This window comes from Polypterus senegalus, chromosome 6 (assembly GCF_016835505.1).
Source record: "Polypterus senegalus isolate Bchr_013 chromosome 6, ASM1683550v1, whole genome shotgun sequence".
Taxonomy (NCBI): Eukaryota; Metazoa; Chordata; class Cladistia; order Polypteriformes; family Polypteridae; genus Polypterus; species Polypterus senegalus.
The window spans coordinates 68,058,502-68,081,611 of record NC_053159.1 but is presented as its reverse complement, the minus strand read 5'-3'; positions in this window follow the sequence as shown (position 1 = coordinate 68,081,611).

Genomic DNA, 23,110 nt, shown 5'->3' with positions numbered 1-23,110 from the left:
AGTGAAAGTGTAACCCCCCGAAAACCAGCATTTATGTCTAGAGTTTTCATACATTTCACATTTTTGGGTGCTGTTGTTGAGCATAAAACATGCCATTGTCTGAAGAGGCACAAGCGTTTTAAGGCTACATTCACACTGTAGCTTCAAGCAACTTGATCCTGATTTGTGCATCATATCTGATTCTTTTTTTTTTTTTAATTCTCAAATTATTTTTATAACTGATCCAAATCTGATATGGGGACTGATGTGTATCCTAAACGTTACCTACATGAAAATTAATAAATCAGTTTTGTTGGACTGTCTGGTTTCTGCTCTTCTTCACATTGGCTCAGTGCAGAACATCTATGAATTTGTAACGTCATGCTGGCGAGGAAGAGAAATAGGAAACAAAAGATCAGAGCTGTTTCTTTGTGTGCATTTACTGTATTACTGCTCTGTACACAGAAAGGAATGACCCCAAGGACTGGGGACAGCATAATTGGACAGGTTTGGATACAAAACAATCATTACCAGAGAAGTTGAAATCCTTTCTGCCAAGTTTTGATTCTATATCTTCATGTTTCTAATCACACTTTTCCAAAAACATCAGATCTGTGTCACCTGTGACAGAATAAAATGAAAATGGAGCTGTAGTGTGAATGTCACACCTTTTATTGGTTTCAAAAGTCCAACGCAAGGATATAGGCAGTGGTTTAACAGTAGCTGCTATCAACAACATGGCAGCATTCATGGAAAGGAATAACAACCTGAAATGACAAAAACAAAGATAATAATGACTCAAATGAAACAAACTAAATCTAGAAACTTCAAATTTGATCATTACTATTAAACATAATAAAAATGACAGTAAAATATATATTAAAAAACTCAGATCTGCACTAATGGGATTCTGAGATATAATTGAGAATTTTCTGCGTTTAGCATTGGTTTTTTGCCATCAGTTCCTACTGTGTTTTGCCTACCTCTCCGTTGATCTGTTCAAACAAATGTTTTCTCAGATAGCAAATTAATTAAATCTGTTTCTTGCACATCAGGAGAAAACTGTGATGGAGGTAACTTATGAAACCTTTTGAGAACCCAACATATTTACTTATGTCTATTGAAATATTGCATATTGTCATTTCTGCCTGGTAATGGGGCTGTCAGGTTGTGCTGCACATCTTTATCAGTAGGCTCATGTTCATCTGAAATGGGAAGAGGTGGGCAAGGAGAACCACAAGACTCTTCTGTTGAGCCGCTTGATTTGCCTGATGCACAGTAAACTTTGGTTATGACACTAGGTGGTAGTATTTTGCCATCTTCTATTGATGATTTAGGCTTGGATATTACCTTAGGTATAGGGAGCACCTATTAGATATTTTCTTTTTCTTATCACAATGCAACTCTTTGTTGTCTACTCACTACCTTTTTCAGATTTCAAATGTTACCGCAGGCATCCATCAACATGTCTCTTGCCTGTAATGTCACCCAATGTGACATAACAGGTTCGCTTGAGCCTAACCTAATTTGCACACATATTTCTTTTCTGTTGTCAAAAATGAATAAAATATTTTTATGACTGGCCCAGTGGAGGTCTGATGAGGGGGCTCTTTGGCTCTGGGGGTTGTGCATGTCCTTCATTATGCTGTTTGTTAAAAACAGATGAGAGCCAACCATTCAGGGCCGTATGTGATTATGAAGCCCATATCTGTATGTTGTTATTCTAGATTGTGCCCAGCTGAGAACTTATTTTGTGTCTTTTAGAGTATGTTTATGTTAAGACGGTGGTGCCATCTCAAGTGGCTGGTTTGCCACTTGACTGTCCCCATTTTCTGTCCATATTTCTTGTCTGCAAACATGTTGGTTGCCAATCACGTATCCACAATGTCAACGTGCGATGTCATCCATATAAGATGGTGGCAAGAATGTGCATGTATCCGCATATTGGAACTCTTTCGCTCTATCCTTAATCTTTTCTCTTAGTGTTATTAAATGCTTCTGTGAGGATTTCACTTTCAGAACCTCATTTTGCCTTCTTTTGACTACAATTTCTGTTTGACAATTCTAGCTTTGATTCTGGTTAAAGTGTCATTAGATAACTCTTACTCCAACTCTCCTGAACTTTGTGCTTAGGCCTTCCCATGAAGATACTAAATATTTGTTCTTAGAATATATTTAGATAGTGTTACTAACACAGTAATCTACTGTTTATGAGAATTAACTTTTTGAATTCCATGACTGAGTGATGTTTTAAAAAATGATTAAATACAGTGGAAGTGCAGTTACTCTGTAATCGGTGACACACAGCACTGACCTTTCCAGGAGTCTTCATTTATTTCATAGGCTGCCTGAATGAAATGACATTTCGCTACTTCCACAGCAAAACATGAGATTTGGATAGTTGTATAATTTGACACCTACAGAGAAAATGAGACCCAAAAACCTCAGTTGTTAAATGTGACATGACTTTGCTCAAAGTTGGAAAAAAGTCAGTCAAAACAAATTGGACCAGGAGATAAAGATTCAAGGCCAAGGAGAGAAAACAAGAACTGTTGAAAAAAACAAATGTGAGTCTGTGTTAAAAAGTCAGATCTGTTATAGTTTGCCAATAAAAGAAATAAAAAAGAGATTAATGGATGTATCCAGGAGAAAAAAAAAACTTCTAAAAAACTAGCAAAAAGATCATTACCAATGTTTTAACATGTCTCTCAGCAAAATTAATTTGTAAACCAAGAAATTCAAAGTTTAAGGCAAAACAAAAAAAGGGTCTAATAACACTAAAAAGAGCAGAGCAATGAACATGTAAAGATGACTTTAAGTTCTCCACAGACTCAGATAAGGACAGGTTATCACCAGCAACCTTTTAACTCATCACATCCATGAAGTCATGGAACACAGCATTGCAACTGGGAGTGGGCATGTATAAAAGTAAAAATGTTGTAGAAAAGACATACTGTACAATAATTTATAACTGTTTGAGGGAAGCCTTCTAGAAAGAAAGCAATGTCAGAAATGAATTATGGGACTCAAAAATATGTAATTTCATATACAAAACAAAATGGGCGCAGAAGAGCTATTACAAAATGAATACAGAATTCCAATTATAAGTTCAAGCCTACAAACAAAACCAAAATGTTAGTCAAAAAACTGGTCTTAACCAAAATGAAATATTCTTTCCCTAATTTCCTAGAGTGTAAATTCTTCCATTTTTGAGCTATTTCTATTAAATTTTAATTATATGACTCAAATGAACCAGGATGAATTGAATTTACAGGACTTTAACTACAAGCATCCTTGCTTGTAAATTTTCCTGTATTGTACTAATAATTTATGCATTGGTTCCAGATGGTTTCTTTTTCAGTTAGTTTATGATCTGGGAATGAGAAATAAGTTCATATGTCATAGAACCTGTTTTAATTCATTTATAACCTGGTAACAGATGGACAATGTAGGACTAGGAAGTACAGAATTAATTCACAGCTTGAGAAAGGAATGAGTGCTGAGGCACTTAGATTAAATACTTTGATCAGAGTCATTTCATCATCAGGACAAGGTAGCCAATCAAATGTTTGCAATGTCACATATCCTGAAACCCCGTGTGTGCATTTTAACAGAAACATGGCTGGTGTAAGAGACCAAAAAATAAAACCAAAATGACAGGACGACGACAAAGGAAATGACATCAGAGATCAAGAGACATGAGTGAGACCACCTGATTCAGACATCAGAAAATGTAACCTATGAATAACACAGACCTCTAAACCAAAAGCCACTCAGGTCAACATCCAGCTCTTGACATATCTGATATTCAGTAAGCTTTTCTAAGACTGTTTATAGCGATACTTTGCCATCTATTTTATTTTCTTCTATTTGGTATTGTTATATGTTTACAAATACCACATTGCCTTTATATTTTCTATACTTTGTCCTTTATCTAAAGCGACTGAAAGGATAAGAGGGTGCCAAGTGCTTTCTTTCCCAAAGAGTGTATCAAGGCCATTGAGGTCACTCAACAATAATCAGAACAACTGTGGTAAAAGTAAGAAATTGTTTGGTTGAGAATTTAACTGAAAGTGTTGCACTTTTATGGGTGTAGCAATGACACTGTCATGTTTGTTAGTGCCATTGATAGCGAGTCCCTGTGTTGAGAATCCTAACCAGAATAGTGTGGAGTGACTGGACAGTTGGGAGACACTCGAGAATTTGTCTGGTTAGGATCTGTGCATGTGCGTATATCTAGTGTGTGTATTAATCTTCTTGGGGGGTAAGTAGATGAACCCAATAAGCACTATTGATTATACTAAGGTTTGCTTTGATATACACATACATGGACACAGTGAAGGGTGCTCTGCTGTCTTATATAAGGATGGCCCGATAATGTCACATACTGTATCTCAAGTCCATGTCATCACAAGGTGGTAACAGCACCATTTGCAACAACAAAGAACTCAAAATAGTGACATCTGTGAAAAAGCAAAATGATGGGACAATAAAAAAATGAAATTAATGGAAAATTTACAAAAGGGCAAAATATAAGTAAGGCAATACTGGAATGTACACTCAGAAACCTCAGATCATAAGAAGAGGACTGCAAGCACAACCTCCTCCAGTCTGAAGAATCACTGTGTGGTTTGGTGGTGTAGACATCTCCACTGGTGTGTTACTGTACCCAGCAACTTCTGTATCTTCAACATTTTCTAAATGGAGTATTTCTGTTAGGACCCAAAACCTTTTTAAATCTCTCTACTTTCAATTTTTTTCATACTTATGTAATTTACTAGTTTTGTAACATAACCAACCATACAGACAACCAGATTAGCTGAAAGTTGTTTTGCGTTCAAAGTAAATCAAAATCAAATAAAATTTTATCTATCTCATACAGTTAAACACATAGTGCAACTTGCAGTGAAATGCTTAGTTACAGAAGCTCAAGAAAAGTCAAATATTATATTAAAAAATTATCTGGACAAGGATGCATAATGAAGGGCATGCAGAGGAACCTTTGAGTAGAAATATGAAAGGCCTGAGTCAAGTATTTACAACATATGAAGAACTATTTAAATAACTCTAATAACTTTAAATTACAAAACACTTCACACTAGTCTTTGTGAAAATTACAGGAAAAAGTTGTGTTTGACCATTTTTTCAGATTGTCCAAGGTTTTTCTTTCAGTGTTGAGGTCATCTGGAACTGAAAGAATTTTGCTCATTCTATAAGAATCTGTTACATTGATATAAATTAGAAAAAGTAGCAGTACTAGGGCAGATCCCCTGAGGGGCTTCACTGCGGATCTCGCCCCCATAAGTCCGGTCTTCTCTAATTTGTGCACTTTCAACTCCTGCTTATTACCTAGCTTGAAATCCACAGTCCTCTGCTCTTTCTGGCTGCTGGAAGTTTTCACTACCAACTTATTAAGATGAGCCTTTGTAGAGATTGTTACTAGGCAGACCGAGCAAATCATAAGTTCAATAGAAAAAAAGGCTTTTGAAGAAGTAAATGCACATTTTGATTAACACTAGAATTACCAGAGCCTACGAAAAAACTCGTAATTCCGTCCCACCTTAAATCGCTTCTTAAATCCCTTCACACCTCTCCGCCAGCGTCCTTTGTCTTTTAAATGTGCTGATAAAGAGAAGCTAGGAGCAGCCGGCTATTCCATCCCCCCACCAATTTAGAACGTGCACGAACTTCTCTCAGCTCATGCCTTGATTGAGTATCTGGGAGTGAAGTGGAGTTTTAGAGTGGAAATAATAGATCGTTATTTGGAACACACGCATTTCATGTCTGTTCCGTTTCTACAGTAATCTGTGTCAACACATTGTTAAAACAGAAACGTTTTTTATATTCTAGTAGTAGATGACAAAATGTAGGCATAAACTATATAATGAATGAAGCTTGAAGTCCAAATAGCAAAGGAACATTTTCACAAGAATAACACAATTGCGCTTTTATTCAAAAATATAACTGCAGAAACAAAAAGCCGCCTTAACATGCGACATTGACAGCAGTTTATTGTAACCGACTCTGTGGCTGAATAGAATCAGTTCCTGCTTGGTAATCAAAAGGTCACGAGTTTGATCCTGCGCCACTCCGTTTTGAGAAGCAAACTGCTCTTAGTCTTACTGTTTTAGAATAAAAGCATACATTTGATTTCAGTCTGTAACAGCCGGTGCAATTTATGATCCTTGTAAAGGTTAGCCTTTTTTTTTTAATTCACTTTTCATTCTCTCAGTCGCGTTCAGAATCAATCCATACAACCCCATCTGACATGGCTGTTTTCACTAAAGACGCGCTATAGCTCTGCAGCGTACCCCGGTGCATACTAACGCCCCAACCCAGTTCTGGCACACAAACGCTGGCGAAGCTGCCTTCTTCGTATCTCACCGTCACTTGCTTTTCTTTTTATTCAGTTTTATTGAGTGTTCCTGCCAGTCCCCGCATGTTGCTGTATGCTGTTTCTTTTGTACTCCAGGACATGCAGAGGAAAGAATGGCAAAGAGCAGTAACTTCGGCGCTATATGCAATAATCAGACACTCCCCATCTGCCTGTGTCGTTCAAACAAAGGAACATATATTGGTGTAAAAGTATAACAAAAGTGCACTTTTATTCAAGTGCATTTTTTCCATCGCCTTTTCCTGTAGGATGCGGTGAGATACGAAGAAGGCAGCTTCACCAGCGTTTGTGTGTCAGAACCCGGTTGGTGGGTCAGGGAGGTGGGGCGTTAGTATGCATCGTGGTACACTGCAGAGCTATAGTGCGCCTTTAGTGAAAAACAGCCATGTCAGATGGGGTTGTATGGATTGATTCTGAATGCGACTGAGAGAATGAAAAGTGAATTAAAAAAAAAAAAAAGCTAACCTTTACAAGGATCATAAATTGCACCGGCTGTTACAGACTGAAATCAAATGTATGCTTTTATTCTAAAACAGTAAGACTAAGAGCAGTTTACTTCTCAAAACGGAGTGGCGCAGGATCAAACTCATGACCTTTTGATTCCCAAGCAGGAACTGATTCTATTGAACCACGGAGTCAGTTACAACAAACTGCTGTCAATGTTGCATGTTAAGGCGGCTTTTTGTTTCTGCAGTTATATTTTTGAATAAAAGCGCAATTGTGTTAATTGCGAAATTAATTGTGAAAATGTTTCTTTGCTATTTGGACTTCAAGCTTCATACATTATATAGTTTATACCTACATTTTGTCATCTACTACTAGAATATAAAAAATGTTTCTGTTTTAACAATGTGTTGACACAGATTACTGTAGAAACGGAACAGACATGAAATGCGTGTGTTCCAAATAACGATCTATTATTTCCACTCTAAAACTCCACTTCACTCCCAGATACTCAATCAAGGCATGAGCTGGGAGAAGTTCGTGCACGTTCTAAATTGGTGGGGGGATGGAATAGCCGGCTGCTCCTAGCTTCTCTTTATCAGCACATTTAGAAGACAAAGGACGCATGGAGAGGTGTGAAGGGATTTAAGAAGCAGTTTAAGGTGGGACGGAATTACGAGTTTTTTCGTAGGCTCTGGTAATTCTAGTGTTAAAACATCAATTCCCCCCACTCTCCCAGCAATTATCACTACACATTTTTGAACGTGGCTTTGTTAATAAAATGCTTAATGTTTGTTTAGGAGACTGACAGAGCCACCACCTGCCCTGGTCACCAATTTTCAAAAGGGTGCTGACAGCTTGAAGGCATCAGTTAGTCATTAAGCATATTGGTGACCTGAAAGTAATTTAAAATATTAATAACTTGTAAGTTTAAACATACAACTTTTTAACTCAAACATTTGGAAACATATCCCTAGCTTCCTCCCAGTACTGATCCTGATTGATGAACACATGCTCATGCTTGGTCTCTTAAATGTTATTATCATTCATACTGTGTGTGTCTTTAAGTAGTCTGCTGAATAGCAACAGAAGACCTTCAATTCATAAATAAATAAAAAAAGAAAAATACTCATACCCAGGTTCTAAATACATTGCTGACAGGAAAGGATATTGTTTTGCCACCACATTTGGCTTAACATAAGAAGAATACTGCATTTTTTAAGGATCAAATAATGAGGCTTTACACCATGATTTATGTAACCACTTAAGTTTACTGTCTCCTATTTTCAATACGTTTGCAGGGTGCATGAGACTCTCCTGGCATCAATAATCACATTCATGCTGATCTTAGAAAGATCAGATAGGAGAAAAAGAACAAAAAAAAAAAAAACAGAAACATAAATCAGAAATAGGCAAACAGTTCTAGAAAAACCATCTTCTCAGTAGTGCCTTTTAGCATCCTCAAACAATAAGAGAAATATCAAACGGTGGGACAGAATTTAGATGAGCTCTGTGACAGGCAAAGGGTCTGAATAGTGAGAAACAGAAGAGATCAAGCAGCAAAACCTAAAAGAAACCAAAGGTCATACTCAAGAATCAAGCCAATGTTTTTAAACCAAAGGTCACACACAAGAATCAAGCCAATGTTTTTAAACCAAAGGTCACATCTTGAGAATCAAGCCAATGTTATTAATAACAACTGTTCATATTAACATTAAAAACAAAGGAGCTTGTTGTAGAATGAATCGAATACACAGACTAAAGTGTTTCTCATGTTGCCATCTTAGACATACTGGATTCAGAAAGTAATCAGACCCCTTCAATTTCAGCACACTATGTGGTGTTGAACATTCTAAATTTGCCATCTACCCTCACTAACCCATAATGATAAAGTGATCACATGCTTTCAGAAGGGCTTGTAAATTTACTAGAAATAAAAAAAAATGAAATCTCCCATTCATATACAGTAAGTACTCAGAGCCTTTGCTCTTGCATTCCAAATTGTGGTCAGCTTACTCCTGTGTGCTTTAATTATCCTGGAGATGTGTCTCACACTTGATTGGCAAATTGAATTGATTAAACATCATATAGAAAGGCACACAGCTGTGTATATGAGGTCCTACAATTTATACTGCATGTCAGGACAAAAACCAAGCCATGAGGAACGCTCTGTGATCAAATTGTAGTGAAGCATGGATCATGACAAGGGGATAAAACCCTTTATAAAGCTTTGTGTGTTCCCAGGAGCACAGTGGCCTCAATAATTGAGAAGCAGAAGCATGTAACCATCAGGACTCTTCCTAGAGTTGGCTATCCATCCAAATTGAGTAACCAGGCAAAATGGGCCTTGGTGAATGCAGGTGCCCAAGAACCCAATGGTCACTTTAACAGAACTTCAGATGTCCTCTGCTGAGATGAAGAACTTGTCAGAAGACTGACCACCTCAGCAGCACTCCATCAACCAGGCATTTATAATAAAGTGGCTAGACAAGGCCACTCTTGAGTAAAAGGGGTATAGACGGCCCACTTGGACTTTGAGAGCATATCAATTGTAACCTATGATTGTAAATGTATTAGTTACTAGCTGTCCCCCTCAACTCCACCCATGTAGTAGTGAAACAGGACAGACTTTAAAAATCAAAAAAAAAATGTAATTCTGGCCAAGCGGAAGGTAATTACACTACAATGTGAAACATTAGCACTGTATCTGATAGTTTACAGCTCTTATGGGAGAGCGTCCCCCCATAATTGAATTGAATCATTGGAATTGTTATATATGTATTATTTTTACTTTTACTTTAAAACTTCAGTAAAAACAATATTTGGAATTAACTTTTTGATTTTGTGTTTGGACTTGCGTGGTAACGCAACGTATAACTGCCCATGAGTGAATATAGTTTCTTTCTCTCTAATAAATAAACCGACTAATGTTTGTCCCTGTGATTTGCTAATTGTCATAGCAAAAGCTATTCTCAGCAGAAACTGTAAACATTTTAATACAAATGGCATATCAAGATCTCCATTTGAATCATTCCTTGCTTTTGAATATACACGAATATCAACTCTGTCTTTGATATCTTCGTCTTTTGAAACTATTATCGCTGACAATTCGTCACATGTTGGTTTATTATAAATGTGACCGTGATCTTTCAGATTCTGATAAATTTCATGTAAAGTGCGATACTTTTTGACTTATGGATTTGTATCCATTATTGGCTGTATAATTTCTAATAAGTCCGATCGTTTAACTCTTTCGATTCTATGTTGCTTCTCCGTGATCATAAATATACACCTGACCGAATTGTGGTTTCTTTGAAATTAAGCTTCTCATATTCTCATAGGGTATGGTCCATTATTGTGTAAATCTACGTTTTGAGCATTGAATGACGTGAACGAGAACAGGTTATTGTAGATTTGGATATTTTACCTGTAGTGTTTGTGGATTTCACTTTCACCGAACAACAAATCTTAATTCCCATGGATACCCCTTTTCATTGGTAAGAAATACTACTTTTCCCTGATGGCAACACGAATTAGATGATCTACAGGTCTCCAACTTAAACTTTAAAGTTTTACAATATCTACATACTTCTGACATATCACCTATGTCCATATATTCAATCTATTTTTGCTGTTCCATTATTTCATTGAGTAACAATTTCCGTTTGTTAGCTCTAATGCGATCTTTACTATCAATTTTTTGATACTTTCAAATTTTACTACTTTCATAATCTGTAAATTGCTCTGCATGCATTTCTCACCAACGTTTTTGAACCACTTTATGACGTTCTACTTTGTCTTCTGTCTCGCGGGACATACTTGCAAAGGTTGTATGGTGTGGCTTGAAAGAAGCTCATGTTAAAAGTCTCCATCTCATGGGACTTCATTCCAAAAAGTCTCTTTATAAAGTCACATCTTGACTCAAGACTTTTTTAATTATAACAGATATATATATACTGTATATATATTTATATATAGCATCACAAACTCCAATCTTTGAGTCATAGCAAGGTTTGGGGGCAGCTATCCGTATATTTGGTATCCTGGCAGCAAAGTTGCGAAAATGTAAACAGCACTGATGTGCACAAAACAGAGTCCAAAACAGAACTGAGGGAATAGGGAAAAGGTGGAGCCTTTTAAAGAGGAAGGTAGGAAGTGAGGTCAAAGGGGTCCGGCTCATAAGAGTCTTCAAACATAGGCTCGAGCCTGGACATGACATCATAGGGGCCGGAGCCTCTACAAAATCTGCAAAATTACCAGGGTACCCAAATTATTGCACAGCCAGTTTTCACATTTGATTTAATTACATACAACTAAATACTGCTTCACTAAAAATCTTTGTTCGGAAAACACCCCAGTACTCAGATGTTTTCATTGGAAATGAAAGACATACCACTGTTATCTTTTTTTGTTGAAAGTAGAGTAAATTATTATGCAGGCTGAGAGGGGTTCCCAAACTTTTTCATATGACTGTAAATTGTTATATATATATATATATATATATATATATATAGTGAAGGATGGCCGGTCGTTCATCCAGGCCAATACCCCCACACCGCCAGGTGGAGCCCTCCCTGCAGCATGGAGGTGCCCCGAACACCAGCAGGGAATTATGGACGTTGGGGTTTTCCTTTACAGCCCCGCTGGGTACCATGGGGGCCAATAGAAGGCGGTGCAGGGAGGAACAGTTACTATTTTCCCTATGCCCCGGAAGCACACATGGACAAGGAGAATGACATGCTTCCGGGGTAAAGAAGAAGGTTGTTTATCTGACCCGGGAGTGTTCCTAGTCACGTGGACAGAGAGGGCAAAACACTTCTGGGGCAAGGACTATAAAAGACTGAAGGAGACACCAGAGCGTTGAGCTGAGCTGGGTGGTCGGAGGGCAACGCTTCTGGGAGTCAGGATTGTTTATTGATTGTGTATTGTATGAGTATTGTGGTGAAGAGAGTGCTTTGTGCACTGTACTGTGACAATAAAGTCAATTATTGGACATTTATTTGGTGTCTGACGTTTGATCGGAGGGTTCAAGGGAGCATGAATTTTTTTTTCTCCCTAAATAATAAAAACCATCATTTAAAAACTGCATTTTGTGTTTACTTGTGTTATATTTGACTAATGGTTAAATGTGTTTGATGATCAGAAACATTTTGTGTGACAAACATGCAAAAGAATAAGAAATCAGGAAGGGGACAAATAGTTTTTCACACTACTGTATATATATTGTGGTCCCCAGGCTTGTGCCTCCTCCAGACCGAGAGGGGGCATCCGTCCTGGTTATGTTGGGGGCCACGGGTACAAGGCTTGGAAGCCCAGCCCTGTAGGGACCCGTGGTCACCGGCAGGCGGCGCCCCGATGCCGGTTTACCCCGTGGGGTCTTTAGCCGGGGATGGAGCCCGGCCGGGACGCCTTTGAGGACAAGAGGAGGGCTTGTGCCTCCTCCAGACCGCGAGGGGGCGTCCGTCCTGGTTGTGTGGAGGGCCTTGGGTACAGGGCTTGGATGCCCAACCCTGTAGGGACCCGTGGCCCCCGCCAGGCGGCGCCCCGATGCCGGTTCACCCCGTGGGTCTTTGGCCGGGGATGGAGCCCGGCCGGGATGCCTTGGAGGACCAGAGGAGGGCTTGTGCCTCCTCCAGACCATGAGGGGGCGTCCGTCCTGGTTATGCAGGAGGCCTCGGGTAGAGGGCTTGGAAGCCCAGCCCTGTAGGGACCCGTGGCCACCGAGGCGCCCCAGTGCCTATTTATCCCGGGAGCCCGGCACTTCTGCCACACCAGGAAGTGCCTTTGGGAAGACAACAGGGGTTACACGGACGGCTTCCGGGTGCACAGCCGGCACTTCCGCCACACAGGGGTGTGGCCAAGACCAAGTGCCGGAAGCAGCTGGAGCTCATCCGGTTCCCATAGCCGCCCCCTCCAGTCATTGGTGGACGCCGGGAGGTAGCAGGACTGAACTGGAGAGAGGACGGGAGGCGGCCAGGAAGGCACAAAGACTGTGGGCCCTGGACTTTGGGGAATCGGTGCAAGAGGCACTGGGGTTGTGAGTGCACGTATTTCATGTACATAGATTTTGTAAATAAACAGTGTGTGGTGAAAATATGTTGTCCGTCTGTGTGTGTCCGGGCCAGCGTTCACATATATATATATATATATATATATATATATATATATATATATATATATATATATATATATATATATATATATATATATATATATATATATATATATATATATATATATACACTGCATCCGGAAAGTATTCACAGCGCATCACTTTCTACACACAACACCCCATAATGACAATATGAAAAACGTTTACTTGAGGTTTTTGCAAATTCATTAAAAATAGAAAAATTGAGAAAGCACATGTACATAAGTACACTGTGTGCACAATTATTAGGCAAGTGAGTATTTTGACCATATCATCATTTTTAATGCGTATATTCCAACTCCAAGCTGTATTAACTTGAATGCTTATTGGATTTAAGCACGTCAGGTGATGTGTATTTGTGTAATGAGGGAGGGTGTGGCCTAAGGAGATCAACACCCTATATCAAGGTGTGCAGAATTATTAGGCAGCTAGTTTTCCTCAGGCAAAATGGGCCAAAAAGAGATTTAACTGACTCTGAAAAGTCAAAAATTGTAAAAGTCTTTCAGAGGGATGCAGCACTTTTGGAATTGCTAAGATATTGGTGTGTGATCACAGAACCATCAAACATTTTGTTGCAAATAGTCAACAGGGTCGCAAGAAACGTGTTGAGAACAAAAGACGCAAATTAGCTGCCAAAGATTTGAGAAGAATCAAACGTGAAGCTACCAGGAACCCATTATCCTCCAGTACTTTCATATTCCAGAGCTGCAACCTACCTGGAGTGCCCAGAAGTACAAGGTGTTCAGTGCTCAAAGACATGGCCAAGGTAAGGAGGGCTGAAACCCAACCACCACTGAACAAGAAACATAAGTTGAAACGTCAAAACTGGGCCAAGAAATATCTGAAGACAGATTTTTTTCAAAGGTTTTATGGACCGATGAGATGAGAGTGACTCTTGATGGACCAGATGGATGGACCTGTGGATCAGTAATGGGCACAGAGCTCCACTCCAACGTGGAGGTGGGGTACTGGTATGAGCTGGTATTTTTAAAGATGAGCTAGTTGGACCTTTTGCATTGAAGATGAACTCAAAATCAACTCCCAAACCTACTGCCAGTTTTTCGAAGACACTTTCTTCAAACAGTGATACAGGAAAAAGACCATGATTTTTATGCAGGCCAATGCTCCATCACTTGCATCGAAGTTCTCCACTGCGTGGCCAGCCAGTAAAGGCCTTAAAGATGAAGGAATAATGACATGGCCCCTTCCTCATCTGACCTAAACCCTATCGAGAACTTGTGGGCACTTCTTAAACGCTAGATTTACGGGGGAGAAAAACATTACACCTCTCTGAAGAGTGTCTGGGAGGCTGTAGTCACTGCTCCACAAAAAGCTGATCGTCAACAGATCAAGAAACTGACAGACTCCATGAATGGAAAGGCTTATGACTGTTATTGGAAAGAAGGGTGGCTATATTGGTCATTGATTGATTGATTGATTTTTTTTGAAATGTCAGAGATGTTTATTTGTAAATTTTGAGGTGTTTGTTTATTATTCTCACTATAACAGATGAAAATAAACAAGTGAGATGGGAAAATTTTCATTTTTCCTTTAGTTGCATAATAAATCTGCACACTAATAGTTGCCTAATAATTGTGCGCACATATGTATTCCCCTGATGATGTTCACACTCACATTTCCATTGTGAAACATTCAGGTTTCAGGTTTATTAACATTTTGGATTGACTGATAGTACTGTGTTTGTTCCATATTAAAATTAATCCTCAAAAATACAACTTGCCTAATAATTGTGCACACAGTGTATTCACAGCCTTTGTCATGAAGTTCAAAATTGAGCTCAGGTGCATCCTGATTCCCCTGATCATCCTTGAGATGTTTCTGCAGTTTAACTCGAGTCCACCTGTGGTAAATTCAGTTGATTGGACATGATTTGGATAGGCACACACCTGTCTATAGAAGGTCCCACAGCTGACAGTTCACGTCAGAGTGCAAACCAAGCATGAAGTCAAAAGATTTGTCTGTAGACCTCCGAGACAGGATTGTCTCGAGGCACAAATCTTGGGAAGGTTACAGAAAAATGTCTGCTGCTTTGAAGGTCCCAATGAGCACACTGACCTCCATCATCCGTAGGTGGAAGAAGTTCGAAACCACCAGGACTCTTCCTAGAGCTGGCCGGCCATCTAAACTGAGTGATCGGGGGAGAAGGGCCTTAGTCAGGGAGGTGACCAAGAACCCGATGGTCACTCTGTCAGAGCTCCAGTGGTCCTCTGTGAAGAGAGGACAGGAGAACCTTCCAGAAGGACAACCATCTCTCCAGCAATCCACCAATCAGGTCTGTATGGTAGAGTGGCCATACGGAAGCCACTTCTTAGTAAAAGGCACATGGCAGCCCGCCTGGAGTTTGCCAAAAGGCACCTGAAGGACTCTCAGACCATGAGAAACAAAATTCTCTGGTCTGATGAGACAAAGATTGAACTCTTTGGTGTGAATGCCAGGTGGCACGTTTGGAGGAAACCAGGCACCGCTCATCACCAGGCCAATACCATCCCTACAGTGAAGCATGGTGGTGGCAGCATCATGCTGTGGGGATGTTTTTCAGCGGCAGAAACTGGGAGACTAGTCAGGATAAAGGGAAAGATGACTGCAGCAATGTACAGAGACATCCTGGATGAAAACCTGCTCCAGAGCGCTCTTGACCTCAGACTAGGGCGGTGGTTCATTTTTCAGCAGGACAACGACACTAAGCACACAGCCAGGATATCAAAGGAGTGGCTTTAGGACAACTCTGTGAATGTCCTTGAGTGGTCCAGCCAGAGCCCAGACTTGAATCCGATTGAAAATCTCTGGAGAGATCTTAAAATGGCTGTGCACCGACGCTTCCCATCCAACCTGATGGAGCTTAAGAGATGCTGCAAAGAGGAATGGGCAAAACTAGCCAAGGATAGGTGTGCCAAGCTTGTGGCATCATATTCAAAAAGACTTGAGGCTGTAATTGCTGCCAAAGGTGCATCGACAAAGTATTGAGCAAAGGCTGTGAATACTTATGTACATGTGTTTTTTTATTTTTAATAAATTTGCAAAAACCTCAAGTAAACTTTTTTCACGTCATTATGGGGTGTTGTGTGTAGAATTCTGAGGAAAAAAATGAATTTAATTCATTTTGGAATAAGGCTGTAACATAACAAAATGTGGAAAAAGTGATGCGCTGTGAATACTTTCCGGATACACTGTATATATACTGCTCAAAAGAATTAAAGGAACACTTTTTAATCAGAGTATAGCATAACGTCAATGAAACTTATGGGATATTAATCTGGTCAGTTAAGTAGCAGAGGGGGTGTTAATCAGTTTCAGCTGCTGTGGTGTTAATGAAATTAACAACAGATGCACTAGAGGGGCAACAATGAGATGACCCCCAAAACAGGAATGGTTTAACAGGTGGAGGCCACTGACATTTTTCCCTCCTCATCTTTTCTGACTGTTTCTTCACTAGTTTTGCATTTGGCTACAGTCAGTGTCACTACTGGTAGCATGAGGCGATACCTGGACCCTACAGAGGTTGCACAGGTAGTCCAACTTCTCCAGGATGGCACATCAATATGTGTCATTGCCAGAAGGTTTGCTGTGTCTCCCTGCACAGTCTCAAGGGCATGGAGGAGATTCTAGGAGACAAGCAGTTACTCTAGGAGAGCTGACAGGGCCGTAGAAGGTCCTCAACCCATCAGCAGGACCGATACCTGCTCCTTTGTGCAAGGCGGAACAGGCTGAGCACTGCTCGTGCCCTACAGAATGACCTCCAGAGGGCCACTGGTGTGAATGTCTCTACCCAAACAATCAGGAACAGACTTCATGAAGATGGCCTGAGGGCCCGGCGTCCTGTAGTGGGCCCTGTGCTCACTGCCCAGCACCGTGGAGCTCGACTGGCATTTGCTCAAGAACACCAGAATTGGCAAGTCCGCCACTGGCGCCTGTACTTTTTACAGACGAGAGCAGGTTCACCCTGAGCAGCTGTGATAGACGTGAAAGAGTCTGGAGAAGACAAGGAGAACGATATGCTGCCTGCAACGTCGCTCAACATGACAGGTTTGGTGGTGGGTCAGTGATGGTCTGGGGAGGCATATCCATGGAGGGACGCACAGACATCTACTGCGTAGGAAATGGTGCTCTGACTGCCATAAGGTATCGAGATGAAATCCTTGAACCCATTGTCAGACCCTACGCTGGTGCAGTAGGTCCTGGTTTCCTCCTAATGCACGACAATGCCCGGCCTCATGTGGCAAGAGTATGCAGGCAGTACCTTGAGGATGAAGGAATTGAAACAATTGAATGGCCTTCACGATCCCCTGACTTAAACCCAATAGAACATCTGTGGGACATTATGTTTCGGTCCATTAGGCGCCGCCAGGTTGCTGTACAACAGCTCAGGGATGCCCTCATAAAGATCTGGGAGGAAATGCCACAAGACACCATCCGTCGTCTCATTAGGAGCATGCTCCGACGTTGTCAAGCATGCATACAAGCTCGTGGGGCCACACAAGATACTGAAAAGCATTTTGAGTAGCAGAAATTAAGTTTTTGAAAAAATGGAGTAGCCTGACACATCTTCATTTCACTCTGATTTTAGGGTGTCTACACAATTGAGCCCTCTGTAGGCAGAAAACTTTTATTTCCATTAAAAGACTTGGCATCCTTTTGTTCCTAAGACATTGCCCTGTCGTTATTTGTATAGATATCCAATTTCATATTGAGATCTGATGTATCTAATGTTTTTCTTTAAAGTGTTCCTTTAATTTTTGTGAGCAGTGTATATATATTGTAAAAGGAATTCACTCGATACACTTAAAAAGGTTTGGGGCAGCCACCCGTATATTATTCCTGGCTGCAAAAGAGTCTTTGTAAAAATACTGAGATGTTCTCTATATCGAGTCCAAAACAGAACTTAAGAAGGGTTGACAAGATGGCAGTTTTAAGGGATAGGACAGGAAGTGATGTTTCTTCATTAGTCAGACGTAACTGGAAGTGAACTTCTTCTAGGTGCCAGAACCGGAAGTGACGTCATCTGTTTTAAATCAGACAGGTTTTCCTGCAGCTGGTCTGTAGAGATAACAAGAGAAGGTTTAGTGCACCCCGCCACCCCCTGGCCTGGCGTGGAATTACCTTTGCTCGGCTCAAAACACATCTTCCTATTTGCATGTGTTTGACATGGCCCCTCCCTTAGCCCAGACCCATCGGGTCGGGCATACCTGTCTGAGAAGTCGTGGCATCGAGAAAGGGCATCGGCATTGGCTTGCAGTACACCCTGGCCGAATATTTATAAGGCTGTATATCTAAAAACCACCTTATGACGCGTGGATTGGACTCCTTATGCTAGGCCATCCACTGTAATGGCGCATGGTCTGTCATAAGAGTGAATTCACGCCCCAAAAGGTAATATCTCAGCTGAGTAATCGGCCATTTAATCGGCAAAGTTTCCTGCTCCACTGCCGCATACCTGGTTTCACGATCCAGCAGTTTCTGGCTCAGGTACATAATGGGGTGTTCCACTCCATCGACTGGCTCAGCTTGGCTCCTAGACCTGTGTCTGAAGCGTCCGTCTGGAGAATGAAAGGCATAGAAAAGTCAGGCGCTTTTAAGGAGCTGACGGAAGGGCCATTTTCAGGTCACTGAATATAGCCTCTGATGTCTCATCCCATACCACGTGATTAGGTTTCCCCTTCTTTGTGAGGTTTGTCAAGGGTGTTGCTCTCTCAGAAAAATGGGGTACAAACAGGCGATAGTAACCTGCTAAGCCGAGAAAGGCCTGAATCTGCTTCTTGTTTATCGGACGGGACCAATTCATAATGGCATTTATTTTAGAACACTGTGGCCTCACCATATCCCGGCCCACTAGATAGCCTAAATATTTGGCTTCGACCAATCCAAAGTAGCATTTCTTCAGATTAATGCAAAGACCAGCTTTTGCTAGTGACCGCAATACAGCTCGAACCTGCTGTAAGTGTTCTTCCCAAGTGTTGGAATAGATGACAACGTCATCCAAGTAGGCAGCACTATATGAATTATGAGGATGAAGCACTTTGTCCACCAGACGCTGGAATGTTGCAGGTGTCCCATGTAATCCAAATGGGAGAACACAATACTGCCAGTGTCCGCTAGGAGTGCTAAACACTGCCTTTTCTGTAGCGGAGTCCGTTAAGGGAACCTGCCAATACCCTTTTGTCATATCCAAAGTAGTGAATAATTTAGTGTTACCTAGCCACTCGAGGAGGTCGTCCACTCGCGGCATTGGATAGGCGTCGAATTGGGAGACTTGGTTAAGCCAACGGAAGTCATTGCAGAACCTCCAACTTCCATCAGACTTACTGACCATGACAATAGGACTGGACCAGGGACTATAACTTTCCTCAGTCACACCAAGGTCCAGCATGCGTCTGATCTCCAGCTCCACTTTAGCCTTTTTTGCCCCGGGAATCCGGTATGGGCGTTCTCGGACTAACCCCGGGTTTCGTCACAATGTCATGCGCAATCAGCGAAGTCCTCCCTGGATTTTCACTTACCACCTCAGGGACAGACAGGATAACTACTTCGAGCTCCTGTTGTTGTTGGCGAATCAAATTATCTCCGAAATTAAAGTTTAATTTATAAGCAAAGAAAGAGTGCGGCTGTCCAGAGGAGGGCTCGAGATCCCTGTCCTTCCACGGTTTTTAGCAGATTTATATGATAAATCCACTCGCTGGGACGACGATTTGGTTGTTTCACCAAATAATCGACCAATCCCTTCCTCTCCTTAATTTCATAGGGGCCTTGCCAATGAGCCAGTAATTTAGAATGTGAGGTGGGAACTAAAACCATGACCTGATCTCCCGGGCGGAACTCCCGAAGTGACATACCATGGTTATAGCATCGGACCTGGGCTGTTTGCGCCTTTTCCATATGTGTTTTCAATATAGGTATGATTTTTTCAAATCTATTGCGTAATTGTGCAATATATTCCAATATATTTGTTGACGGAAGGGCCTCTTCCTCCCAGCCTTCTTTTAAAATGTCTAATATGCCCCGGGGTTGTCGTCCGTATAATAATTCAAAAAGCGAGAACCCCGTGGAGGCTTGGGGAACTTCCCGATATGCAAAAAGGACGAGGGGGGGAGCTGATCCCAGTTTCTTCCGTCCTTGTTGACTACCTTACGTAACATCTGTTTGAGAGTTTGATTGAACCTCTGTACAAGACCATCGGTTTGAGGATGATATACCGAGGTTTTTATTTGAAGTAATTTGGCAGTCTCCCTGAACATCTGCGAGGTACAAGGCGTCCCTTGATCCGTCAGGATTTTTTGAGGGATGCCGGCACGCGCAAATACTCCTACTAATAATAATAATAATAATAGATTTTATTTATATCGCGCTTTATATTTAACAATCTCAAAGTGCTACAAAAGAAGAATAAAATTAACAAACAAAAAAATCTATAGAAATAAATTCCTAATAATAATTCCTGTGCGATAGCTTTTGAAGTAGCTGAGCGCAGCGGAACAGCCTCTGGAAACAGGGTAGCATAATCTACCAGGACCATTATATAAACTCAGCAAAAAAAGAAACATCCCTTTTTCAGGACTGTGTATTTCAACAATAATGTTTTAAAAATCCAAATAACTTTACAGATCTTCATTGTAAAGGGTTTAAACAATGTTTTCCATGCATGTTCAATTAACCATAATCAATTAATTAACATGCACCTGTGGAATGGTCGTTAAGACCTTAACAGCTTACAGAAAGTAGGCATTTAAGGTCACAGTTCTAAAAACGCAGGACACTAAAGAGACTTGTCTACCGACTGTGAAAAACACCCAAAGAAAGATGCCCAGGGTCCCTGCTCATCTGCGTGAATGTGCATTAGGCATGCTGCAGGGAGGCATGAGGACTGCTGATGTGGCTAGGGCAATAAATTGCCATGTCCGCACTGTGAGACACCTAAGACAGCGCTAAAGGGAGACAGGGAGGACAGCTGATCATCCTCGCAGTGGAAGACCACGTGTAACAATACCTGCACAGGATCGGTACATCTGAATATCTCACCTGCGTGACAGGTACAGGATGGCCACAACAACTGCCCGAGTCACACCAGGAACACACAATCCCTCCATCAGTGCTCAGACTGTCCGCAATAGGCTGAGAGAGGCTGGACTGAGGGCTTGTAGGCCTGTTGTAAGGCAGGTCCTTACCAGACATCACCAGCAACAACACCGCCTATGGGCACAAACCCACCTTCGCTGGACCAGACAGGAGTGGCAAAAAAGGCTCTTCACTGATGAGTCACGGTTTTGTCTCACCAGGGGTGATGGATGGATTCGTGTTTATCGTCGAAGGAATGAGCTGCTACACGAGGCCTGTACCCTGGAGCGGGATCGATTTGGATCGATGGCTAGGGCCATTCCCCCCAGAAATGTCCAGAAACTTGCAGGTGCCTTGGTGAAAGAGTGGGGTAACATCTCACAGCAAGAACTGACAAATCTAGTCCAGTCCATGAGGAGGAGATGCACTGCACTGACTGGTACTTTTGATTTTGAGCCTCCCTTCATTCAGGGACACATTGTGAAACATTTTTAGTTTATGTCTTATGATGTTGACTCTTTTAGTGTTCATACAAATATTTACACATTAAGTTTACTGAAAGTAAAAACAGTTGAAAGTCAGAGGACGTTTCTTTTTTTGCCGAGTATATTTATGACCTCTGGCTGAGGGTTCTAGGGGTCCTACTATGTCGACCCCAATACGCTCAAAAGGGACATCTATTAAAGGTAGTGGAACTAGAGGAGCACGGTCCCTCCTAGGAATCTGCCTCAATTGACACTCCGGACAGGATTTGCAAAAGCAGCGGACCTCCTCATTAATTCCAGGCCAAAAGAATCTAGAGTTTAATTCGCTGAAGTGTTTATTCGGTTCCCAAGTTGGCTCCCAGGAGATGGGTATGTGCTAGTTCACAGTCTTGTCGCCGGTAAGTCCGTGGTACTAACAACAATGACCTCATTTCCCCGTCATGGTTAGCTACCCGATATAACAGATCGTTATTTAACACAAAGTGAGGACCTTGTGGCATTGGATATAATGTAGGTTGGCCATCTATCAGAACGACTGCATTCTTTGCAAACTTAAGGGAGTCGTCGTTCCACTGGTCCCTTTTAAATGAAGCCAGGGTCTGCCTAAACTGAGACTGCAGGCATGTGAGGGAATCGGATTCGACCTCAAGGGGCAGGGTTTCATCCCGAGACGACTCCGCGCTTGATGATGATGTATTTAGCTGAGACATCCCGAGTGTCGCCCCATCATCACCAGAGGCCGAACTCCGCTCCCCTACCGGCTGTATACACAGCGTGGAAGAAGTAGAGGGCGCCGATTCCGCGTCCGTGACTAGACCTAGTGATTTTGGGGAAGAAGCATCTTTGTTACCACTTTTAATGACTACCCAATCCCTGCCTAATATCACAGGGAAGGAGGATTATCCATCACCGCCACCGTCAACTTTTTTAATACGCTGTCCTGGCATATAAAACATTTGGCGGATTTATAATTCCGGACATCCCCGTGAATGCAGGTAATGCGGGTTTTAATTTTTAACCATTGTCGCGGTAGTACCAGATGGTGAGCAACAATGGAAATGTTACTGTCGGAATCAAATAAAGTTACAGCTTTAACTCCATTGACTAACACTTCTCCTGTATGTGTAAAGGCCAGAGGGTTAGCGAGTGAACACCGCGCCTCCCCCATATCACTCCGCAGACCCCCGGCCGAAACATCCCAGGTTCCACTCGAGCATGCCTCACATTGTAGCTCCGAGACTCTATGTTAGGGACACAAGTACGCCCGAGTTCACAAGAGTCCTGTTCTGATACTCCTAAGCCGGTTTCTGCCTTGAGGAGTTCGATTGCCTTGGCTAGAGCAACAATATCAGTAAAGCCCAAGGCCGGCTGGGCGATTTTTTCAGGTAGGGCATAAAGCAGCAAAACGCAGGCCACCTGCTCTGCTGTTTGATGGCTCGATTTTTTGTGTGGTTGTAACCACCTGACCACCTTGGCCCACAAAGCCATGGCCTGTTTTTTCACTGTTGTATCAGGTATATAGGTCCAGGCCATTAAGATTTCCACCTGCCAGCCCGGGTTTCTTTTGTGGGATATTTAGGGGCAATCACC